The following is a 12,040-nucleotide window of genomic DNA, read 5'->3' as shown; positions in this document are numbered from 1 at the left end:
AGGAGGCGCAGCAAATCAGAGGAGTACAGAGCACACCGACGCATCAGCGAGGAGGAGGAGCTGCATCAGGTACGATTTTTTTTTATTCCTGTCGAACGTGAGTGCCGCCCAAATAAGGCGGCCCAGACCAAGGTTGAAACGCCTAGAATTAGCGGCGGAAACCATGGCCCACCCGCAGGTCTTGCGCGGCTGAGCCATGGTCTCCTCCGCTATTTTTGGGCGGCTCCCTCCCCTTCACCTCTCCCCTGCCGTCGACCACCACTTCGCGCCCACTCCGCTAAAAAAAGTTTACTGCCGCCCGTGTTTGGTGGCTGCCACCATGGCCAGGCTGCTCAAGATATGCGGCACAACCATGGTGGTGGCCGCCAAACATGGGCGGCACCCCCTTCCCCTGTTTTTGTTCTTCGTTCCCCCTCCCCGGGTTTTCTGATTTTTTTAAAAAAATTCTTTTTCGATTTTTGTTTAATAATTTATATTTTCTAAATTTGTTTAATGAAAATGTTTGTAAAAATCATGAAAAATAGTTTCGGGTGGCAACCTGCTACGACAGTGATAAAAGAAAATTCATAGCTTCGACGATGATGAGTGAAGAAGATGGTGGGAGTGATGAGTGAAGATGGTGGAGGTGATGGTGGAAGTTGCCGGAAATATGGCCGGAATTTTGAGTAGTCTTCCGAAAACGGAAAGTTGAAGAAAGGTGGGCTAATTTTTATAAGGGTAGAATCGTACTTTCATATTTAATACGAGGGCGTTTTTAGCGTACGCGGACGTCGAATAGCGATACACTAAACTTTAAAGGGATGTCTTGAGTTAAACGACAATCCATTTACAAATTTACATTTTGGACTAACATATGTATAAAATATCGGAAAAAAATTGGTAGGGAGATAAACTCTAGTGAGAGAAAAAACATCCTAAAGAGAAGAAAGAAAAAAAAAAAAAAAAGGAAAAAGAGAAACAAAAGATGCTTAGGTTTTTCAAAGTGAGAAGCAACCACCTACTCCCTATCCTCATGGCCTCCTCTCCCATATCTGATTCTAAAAACCTCCTCGTCTTCATCACCTTTTCTGTTTTAGGTACCACGGGGGAAGATGGAAACGATTAGTGGCGAGGAATTTCACTTTAATATTATTCACCTAGTTTATGCTTAATGTTTTTAATAGTTTAATTAAAAACTTTTAGTAATACTTTTATTTTGGGATGTAAAGGATTATTATATTAATTTGGAGTTTTAATAGCTTATGATTGATAGTTGCTTTGTAAGAGCACTCCCATCAGCTAAAAAAAATTACTCACGTACAAAATTTGGTGAGTATAATATTGTTCACGGACCCACACCAACGAGTTAAAAAAATCTCACCAAAATGGCTCACGAACAAAATTAAAACAAAACTCCTCGTGAGTGCCATTTGCATGTGATTGTGTGCAAATAGTGGAGCCCACATGCTGCCATATTCTCTAAATGCTTCCCCTTTAGTCAGATAATAGTACAAATAAGTCAGATATTTCGTACAATAAAGTAAATATAAATTTAAAAAAATACAAATTTAAAGAAAATAAAAATATAAAAAAATAATTAACTTACAATTATTTACCTTAAGTGTTTGAAATCATTAAGCTATTAATTTAAATGGACATAAAATAAATATAAAATAGATGGAGTATGTGGGAGATAGAAAGTGTAGTGGGGTATAGTGAATAGTAAAAATAAGATTGGTGAGTGGTTTTTTTTAGTACATTGGTGGGATAGGTTTTACAAAAAAAAAAAAAAAAAAAAAATTGTTTGTGAGGAAAATGATGTGGAGGAGTAAGAAAGTGGTAGAGAGAGAGTGGTGAGTGGGGTTTCTTCACACATTGGTGATAGTGCTCTAATTCCAAAGAGGGAGTTACGGCTGTAATGTCCCGACCGAATTAGGTGAATTTCGCTGCTTAATTATGTGAATTAGAGGTCGGAGCGTTACACAAGATCTACAGAGACCCTTCATTTGACACATAGTGACCCAAAAATGCTACTTTCTCCAAATGAAACTCGCACTTAGAGAACTTGGCATACAACTGATTCTTCCTAAGCGTCTCCAGAATAACCCTCAAGTACGTGTTCATCATGCTCTTTCTCATTCTTTGAATAAATCAGTACATCGATCATCAATGAATACAACAACGAACTTATCTAGGAATTCGTGGAAAATTATATTCATCAAGTCCATAAATATGGTAGGTGCATTGGTTAACCCAAAATGCATTACTGTAACTCATAATGACCATAAAGAGTCCTAAATACAGTCTTAGGTATGCCCTTATCAGCTACCCTCAACTGGTGATACCCCGAACGTAAATCAATCTTCGAGAACACACTTGCCCCATTAAATTGATCAAATAGGTCATCTATCCTAGCAAAGGATACTTGTTCTTGATGGTTACATTGTTAAGCTCCCTATAATCGATGCACAACCTCATACTCCCATCTTTCTTCTTAACAAACAACACAGGAGCTCCCCACGATGATGCACTAGGCCTAATATACCCCTTATCGAACAACTCTTGCAACTGTGTCTTCAATTAGCTCATTTTAAGAGGTGTCATTCTATATGGTGCTTTAGATATAGGTGTCGTTACAGGAACTATTCTATAGTGAACTCAACGGCTCTAGCATGTGGCATACCTGCAATCTCACTAGGAAATACATCCTGCAATTCATTCACAATGGGAACATCATTTATCTTCACCCCAACCTCTTTACTCACATCTAGCACACTATAGAAAAATAGCTCACACCCCTTCTTAATCAATTTCCTCACTTGCATTGCAAAAAATCAACCCAAAGCTCTTGGACTTCTCAAAACGCTTGTATGAGGTCAACTTCCTAGTAGGGTTTCTTAAACTTACTTTCTGAATTTCGCAGTTTATTTTGGCCTTGTACAAACTCACCCAGTCCATCCCCAAAATTACATCTAGGTCCCCCAGATTAAACTCTATCAAATTAGAAGGAAAAATGCAGTACGTCTTTTATCTTCAAAGGCAAGTTCTTAAACAATTTGGTACACCTTATGGTTACACCAGTAGGCATACTAACAGGTAAATCAATCACTTCAAAATCTACTAACTTCAGACTTTTAACAACAGAGGACGAAACAAAAGAATAAGTCACCCCCGAATCAAATAACGTTTGAACTAGCACAGTGTTAATAGAAAAAGTACCAGAAATTACGTCAGCAGATCGTTCAGCTTCATTTCGGCTCATCACGAACAGTTTACCCAGAGCCTTTTGTTGTAGTTGTTATTCTCATTAGCAGACTTATTGTGGCTTCCCTGGTTGCGCTGCGCCCCTACAGGCTTCGAAACTTAATTCCCTGAATGGTTAAATCCCGAATTTCCCTGGTTACCACTCTCATTGCCATTCTGCTCTCTAATCCCGAACCCAATGATTCATCATCTTCAAACCTGTAAATGGACAATGCTTATTGATCTCTAGAGACTGCTCACCAACATTGGTCATCACATGATCAATAAGGCATACCCATAATCAACACACACAAACAAAATAATCAGCAAAGCTGAGTACTACATACTAAATAATAATAATCCTAACATGATACGAATAAATGAACAAACCTAACATGACACTAATAAATAATAAACCATAATAATTAACAAATAAAGACTCACATACAACTTTTACTATACTAGCTTTGAATAATAGTTCATTTAGATGGACTAGTCAATGGACTGAGTTGTCTAACTGAAATAGTCTTCCTTTTGGAAGACAGAATACGGGCGCGACACTGTATTCCTATGACCTACGATATCGAGGAACCTTTTAATTAAAATAGAACACGGTGATCAATCCCGGTCCCAGAAAAAGCCATGGGGTACCACCATGAACTCCAACTCCTAATTGTCCGTCACTTCAGACGTGCACAATCTAAAGCTATTGCTATCCGGTTTTATTGTACATGATTTACCAATTAACACTATTATGATTCATCAACAACATAAATAGCATAATCAACAAGTAATCACAACTTCTTTTATCTTGGAATTTAATAAGTGATCACACACTTTCAATCTAGGATTAATACCAATTAATTCAATCCTTCCTTTACCAAAGATTAACTACCTTCCATAGGTGTAAATATCAACTTACTAAACAAGGTCCACGGTCCTCATAAAGTAGTGAAATACTAAAAAGGGAACAACGATCAATCAAGATCCATGCCAATATATAAATAATATAAGTTCCCAATCAACATGCTTCCATAAATCAATCATGCTAAAATAATATAAATCTCAAAATATAATCCTCATGCTCAACATGTTTATTCAACGGCACCAACATGCAATTTCCAACATAATCAAGTTCATGAATAAATTCAACATGGTTTCTACTCATAGTACCACATCCACAAACACATAGGTACGTACGTACCTTGTGTAAACAAATTGGGAGGCCACTTTAACAACTCAAAAGTCGCCTACAGAGAATTCTCCACCTAAACAACCCATATAAGTTCATATCAAACCTCCATGAATTTACAGCAAAATTAGAGTACTTTAAACCCTTCCTAAACATATTTAGAACATTCCCCAATGTCAAAACTTAATTACTAAAACTCCTAGCCTAGTGATTACTACACTAATGGTCACAAATTGTCATAAACTCCCATAAAACATGCCCCTTGCAATTTCAAGCAATATAAAATAATTTAAAACTTCGCCAAAACCTAATTAACATGCATAGAACCGTAATAACAATAACTTTAATAATCTATAATCATCCTACCATGTTTTGAAACTATTAAAACCCTAAAAATTCATGCTTTAATAATTTAAAACTCTTATTTTAATCAAATTATAGAATCTGAAAATTAATAATTTAATTATGTAAAATATATAATCTGAAATTCATAATTAAATCATAAAAACTATAAATTTGACTCAAGAAAACATGAATTAAATTATTAAAACATAATTAAAAACATTAATTAGTTTAAGGGTTTAAGAACTAACCATAAAGAAGAGAGAGAGAGGAAGGCTGGCCGACGGCAGACAGAGCGCGACATCAGGTACGGTCGGCGGCGGTGCGGCTAGTGGCGTGCGCTAGTGGTGGTGGCGGCGCGACTGGTGGCGTGCGCTAGTGGTGGTGGCGTGCAAGGGAAGCAAGGCAAGAGCAGGAGAGAGCTCACATGAAAGATAGAAGTGAAGAGGAAGAGAGAAAAATAGGAGTGTACGTTATTTTTGGTGAGGGAGGAGAGAGAATTAGTTGTGCGGATTTATTTGGGGTTTAAGGGGGTTTATTTGGGGCTTAGGTAATTTATGGGCTTATGAATACAATCGGGCTAGGATTAGGATTCTTTTTCTAATTTTAAAAGTATTCGAGTCTAAACCCGATTAGAAGTACTTTTCGAAAAACAAAAGTGTTTTCAAATCGTTTGCGGAGTATGATTCTAAAAATGTTTGATTGCATAAATTATTAAAATATTTAGAATGTATTTTAAAAAAATATACATTAAATATATATTTATTACTAAAATTCATAAATTTTATTTAACTATAAATAACTATACGTAACACCCCGACAATTCTCTCTTTTCTAAAATAACCTTTTAATATAAAACGTAGAGAATTATCAAGGCATTATCGCCCGTGTGAAAACGTAACGGCTTATTCAGAATTTTGCAGCGGAAAACATAAAACTAACTTTTAGGTTTATAAATAATCCATTACAGATTTAATCCCAAAAACCAATCGACGAAAAAAAGGAAATGTAAATAGTACGACAAGTTTAAAGTCCAAATTAACAAAACCCAAAAATCACTTAGCAAGACAAAATAAATACAAGCTCTCTAATCCCGATCCCAATGATGCATCATCTTCAAACCTGTAGATTGCAAAGCTTACTGATCCTTAGAGATTGCTCACCAAAATGGGTCATCACAGGATCAATAAGGCATAGCCATGATCAACACACATAAACAAAGCACGTAATCAGCAAAGCTGAGTATTACATACAAAATCAATAATAATCCTAACATGATTCTATTAAACGAACAATCCTAGCATGATACTAATAAAACATAAGGGCAAACAAAACATATTAATTTGAAGATCACACTTGACTAGACTAGGCTAGACTGGACTAGAACTTTTATAACAACATATTATTTTAATTGAAATAGTCAATGGACCGAGTTGTCTAGCTAGAAGCTTCACTAAGGAAGACGAGGTACGGGCACGACTCCGTAAACTCAGTGACCTGCGATATTGAGGAACTTTTGAATAAAAATAGGACACGGTGATCAATCCGGTCCCAGAAAAGGCCATGGGCTACCACCATGAACCCCAACTCCTGTTTGTCCGTCACTTCAGACGTGCACAGTCTAAAGCTATTGCTACTCAGTTTCACTTTACATGATTACAGATTAAAACTCTGTTGTGACTCAACAATCACATAAGGCATACAATCAACAATTATTCACAACTGTTTTTATCTTGGAATTAAGTAAGTGATCACAAAGGTATCAATCAAGACTCATTCCAATTAAATTCAACCTTTCCTTTAATACTGATCAACCCCTCTATATGGGTATAAGGTTTCAACTTAAATAAACAAGGTCATCGGGCCTCATAAAGTAGTGAAAATCTAAAAGGGAACAGCGATCAATCGATCTAAACAAATATATAAAATAATATAGTGTTCCCAAGCAACATGTTTGCGTCAATCATCCATACTAACATGTTATAATTCTCATAACGAAATATATGTTCACCATGTTCATTCAACAATATTAAACATGTAAATTCCAACATAACCAAGTTCATCGACAAATTCAACACGGTTTCAATAATAACACACATCTCCAAGCACACAGGTATGTACGTACCTTGTGTAAACAAACTAATAGGCCACTTTAACACTTTCAAAAGTCGCCTAAAAAGAATTCTTCGCCTAAAACAACCAACAAATATTCCCAATCAATTTCTAATCATTCGCACCCATAATAAAGCATTCTAAATACATCCTAAACATATTTAGAACCTTCCCCAATATCAAAACTTGAATATTTGATTTCCTAGCATCATAATGATTGAATTAGTGATTGAAATTCGTCGAAAACTCTTTGCAAACATCGTACTTTAAATTTTCAGCAATATAACTTGTTTAAAACCTTCACCAAGACTAATTTACGTTCTTAGAACATTGAAACAATAAATTTAATAATCCCTAATCATCCTACCATGATTTCAAACCATTAAAGACTAAAAAATCAAGCTTTAAATAATTAAAATCATTATTTCAATGCATTTATATAATCTGAAAATTAAATTTGCTATTTAAACATAATATATAAATCTAGAAAAACATAAAAATCCTAAATTCAATTCCATTAAACATAACTTAAATTAATAACATAAAATTAGAATATTTAATGTAATTACTTAGGGTTCAAGACATAACCAAGTAAAGAAAAGAGAAGGAGTTGGCCGGCGGCACGGGCGGTGGTCGCAGGCAAGGTTGGCAGCGCAACTGATGGTTGTCGATGGTGGCGGTTGATGGTGGTTGTCGATGGTGGCTGCCAAAAAATAAATACACTTAAGGAGGAGAGCAAGAAATAGAAAGAACGAATGAGGGGAGAAAGAACGGAAGAGAGGAAAGAAGGACGAAGGTGCGGAGAGAGTTACCGGCGGAGGACGACCGGTGGTCGCGTAGTTGGTCGCCGGCAGTCGAGCTTGGTGGTTGTTGTGGTTGCTGTGAGGAAAACGAAATAATCGAGTGAAGAGAAGGGCAAGAAAACAACGAAAGACAAAAGAAGATGAAGAAGGAAAAGGAGGAGGAGGAGTTACCGGCGGTTGGGCAGCGGTGGCGCAGGGACGGCGGTTCGGCAGGTGTGCGGTGGCTGGCGGCTGCAAAGTTTGAGGGTAGCTGTTCACGTGAAGGAGAAACGGGTTACGTGAAACAAAAGAAAAAAGGGGGGGGTTTGAGATTTGGTTTCACGTGAAGGGGGGTTTTGGGTTTATTTTGGCTTACTTATTTTGGGCTTTAACAAGTTGGGCTAGAATTAGGATTGAGCTTTAATGTTTGAATCCAAAACCGATTAGGATTGTTTTCTAAATTCAATTGAACGTGTTTTCGTAATTCGAATTCTTTTCAACGTAAAATTCTAAAATTATTTTAATTTCATAAATCATTGAAATATTTAAAAAGTATAAAAATAAATATCCGTTAATTACATTTTTATTTCTAAAATTCGTAAATTCTATTTCAACATAATTAATTATACATTAAAATATATAAATAACGTTTATGAATTTACGGGGGATTACACTATACGTTAAACATATTAATAAACTTTATAAATTTAAAGGGGAATTACACTTCAACCCTAAACGTCTCCCTACATTTGGTTTGTAAGCCTCCAACAGGGTAGTCAGGATTGGCTTGTATATCCTCCAACAGATTCTTACACAACCACTCAGAACTCACCATAGGGTTAACAACCAATCTGCCACAAGTGTGTAATGCCCTGTCAAACTCTTAATTTCCCAACTCACATTATCCATGAACACAGATGCATGAATTTTCTAGTTGCATAGTTCATGGTAACACTTTGTTGTGAACCTACTGGAGTCGTCAAAGCAAACCCCTATTGGATACAGAAATCCCTTAACACCCCAAAAGGAAGTGTCCCTTGCTTGAGAAAATCATCCAAGTTTTCCAACTTTATCTCCCCATAAACCATCCCCCCCCCCCCCACAACTTTTTCATTCTTGTATACCTTATCCATTGGTGATTCCCCATCTAAGAAATCCTCAAATGTTTTTTCACCAACCTCCCCCTCCAGAATATCTTCCTCCTTCTCACCAGAATCCACAAACATTCTCAGATCATCATCTTCCTCCTCATCAGATACACAGAAGTCCTCAGGCAAATTCGCAGGCGATAAATACATTTTTAAGTCCATAGTTGCACATGACGATGAGAATTCTGAACTAGTGGATCTCTCAAAATAGAAAAGGGTGGGCAAGGCTTCTTCAAGGAGTCTCTTCTGCAGAACAAGAGTCTATTACCCTGACTCTACCTCTGCATCGTCCTAAAGACTCTATCACCTTGGCGGCTTGTCCGTAATGTCTGCTGATTTTGCCATATCCTCTTTTTTATTAAGATATCTCTCGCACAGCTAACCATCCAATAAAAACATAGGAGGACCAGGGACGAACAATGGACCGGAAAGAAATCAAGATCGGAAAGAAGAGTTGGCAACGGCCAAGTTGAAGTGACGCTAGTGGACGGTATGAAAACCACCCCTTGGGTCTAAGTTGTCAAAAATATTTTTTCTTTCAGCTGCCTTCACTTCGTTCCTCCCTCGACGAGACAACTCGAAGTAGAAGGAAAAATTTGAGGTACTTTATTACTGAGTTTAGCAGCTTTAGGGGGCTGAACATTGGTGAACCAAGCCTTAAAATCAACTTTCATCAAGCATCTAGGAGCCGACTTCCGTAGAAAATTCAGACTTTCTTTTTGATGCGCTGACTTCCCTCATCCATAAACACATAATCATCATCATCAAGCTCAGGACCATCACCCTCCCTAACAGGAATCTCATCACATTGTTGCCCCTTTCTAGTCTTACTGCTGCTTCTGTTAACACTCCTCTCCTTTGTATAGGTGGATGAGTGTTACATTTCTTAGTTGTTTTTTGTGGTGGAGGTGGTGGAGGGGCTTTCTGAGCAGGCTCTGTTTGAGGTGTTGCAGAGAATGTATGGGGTGTTTCTATTTATGGTGAGGGGGGACTGAACATGGGATATTTGTGGTGGAGAAGAGGGAGTATCATACTCTGTTTGTGGTGGAGAAGAGGGGTGTGAGTAGGTTGTGTTTGTGGTGGAGAAGAGGGGTGAGGAGTTTTAGTTGGTGGAGAGGGGTGTCGTGGTTGTAATTCAAATAGTGGTTGTGACATCCCACTTACCATCTCTTCAGGCTCAAGTTGAGTACACACCCTAAAATATTCAACACGCATGTCATCGCACGATATTATCGGGGCCTCAACAACCACAATATACCTCAAAAACTCCTCTTGTTCTTGTTGTCTCAATAACTCCTCCTTCTAATCAACTCCTCCTTCTTAGCCCTCTAAATTTCCTCATGTCTACATTTACGAGCTTCTTCTTCAGCTCGCTTCTCATCCTCCATTTTTTGGACAACTTTCTTAATCATAAGCCTTTGGTCTAATGTTGAATCCTCAAATAATACCTCTATAGTATCTGCTCTCCTAAACTCATCAAGCATCAACTGAACATGCCCATCATGAAAAAACTCGATTAACTTGCCCGATTTAGGATCCTTATAATACAATCTAAAATTCCCAGACAAGAAAACACCTTGCTTAACGGAATCCTTAAATATACTCCTAAGCATCTCCAAGAAATTAGTGGCATGAACATCCTCTATCTTAACATCAAAATGTGACCCATTGTAGTGACACAACAACCAAACTACCCTCCTCATTCCTAAACAATCGCAAATAACAAGAAATTAACACACGTATTAAAGTACAAATAAAACCCAATTAATCAAACCATTATTCAACCCGTTAATCAAGAAATTACATGATAAAAATTCTCCATATAATCCCATTCACAATTTATAAACCCTAACCCTAAAAATTTCGCAGATAAATCAACCAAAACATGCATTACAAGAAAACTAATTAAAGAGCGTACCTGATGAAGAAGAGAAGTTTGTGCGCCAGATCACCCTTATTTTGATTCTTTACTTTGACCCGACTTTTTTGCTGAAGAACTTGGAAAACCCAAAATTATGTTACTTTTAGGCTTGCGAGAGTGTGGAATCAAGTGTGGAGACTTCACTTTATCAATTGCAAACAATCTCCCCCAAAATCTCCTCCAATATCGCAATTTTTTTTTTTAGGGTTCGCAAGGTTTTTCGAGGGAAGAACAGAGGAAGAAGGAAGCTAGGAGAAAGGTCGGGGTTTAAATTTTTTTGACAATTGTGTGTCTTTGTCAAGTTCTCAAATGTGCGCCAGAATTAGGGGTATAATAGTAAAGGCATACTAACATTGACTTAACGACGTAAGCCATTAAGGGTCATTAAGGGTATTTCATGCAAGAAAATTAAAACTCGGGAGTATATGGTGAATACCTAAAACTACGAGCGTATTTGGTGAATAAAGTCAAACTGCGAGGGCATTTCATGAAAAACCCGAAACTAAAAACAACAATATGAAAACCACATAAAGTAACTTTCATTTTTTTTATTGTCAATTTTCAAAATCAAAATGATTAATATCGTTGTAATTGTTTTTAGTTCACGGCTCAATGTAAAATCATATGACTTAAATCAAAAACTGAAAACTGATTGTGATACCGAACGAGCCCTACAAGAATAAGTTGGTTGAATTTTTTGAATTGGTTGAGAAAAACGTGTTGTATCACTTGACATTCACAACAGTTGTAGACTTGTAGGGACTTTCTTTGGTCTTTTGAGCCACTTAAATTCAAATCTCATGGATTTCTATACTTCCTCCATTCCAATATTATTGTAACATTTACCCAATAAGGAAGTTTTACAAATATTGCACCATTTTCATTTTAGAAACTAAAATAGTTTTTTCACACTACAAATACTCTATATACCCTTTCATCTTAACACTTGTTGTTTATTTAATGTTTGTATCACATTGGCAAATTTTTATTTTTGACAGTGTCCTTCTCTTTCTACCTACTACGTAAATTCGTTTGCAAAGCCTATATGATGTAATAATATTGAAACGAGGAAAGTAAAAGATTTATTACATAACAAGGTAGTAAGAAATTCAGGATACATATTCAGGTCATCATTTTATTTTTATGTACTAAACACTTTTAGGGTTAAGACAATCTAAATAACCTAATTTAATAAGTTCCTATACAAATATCACATTCCAACCACAAATACCGTCTTTAAGGAACAAAGAGTGGGAATAGTACCAAATTGTTATGAAGATTATAGTCGACGAAGTAGACTAGTGAGAAACTGAGAACTGAG

The sequence above is a fragment of the Spinacia oleracea genome, chromosome 6, assembly GCF_020520425.1.
Source record: "Spinacia oleracea cultivar Varoflay chromosome 6, BTI_SOV_V1, whole genome shotgun sequence".
In the NCBI taxonomy this organism is placed as follows: Eukaryota; Viridiplantae; Streptophyta; class Magnoliopsida; order Caryophyllales; family Amaranthaceae; genus Spinacia; species Spinacia oleracea.
This window is presented reverse-complemented; position numbering follows the sequence as displayed.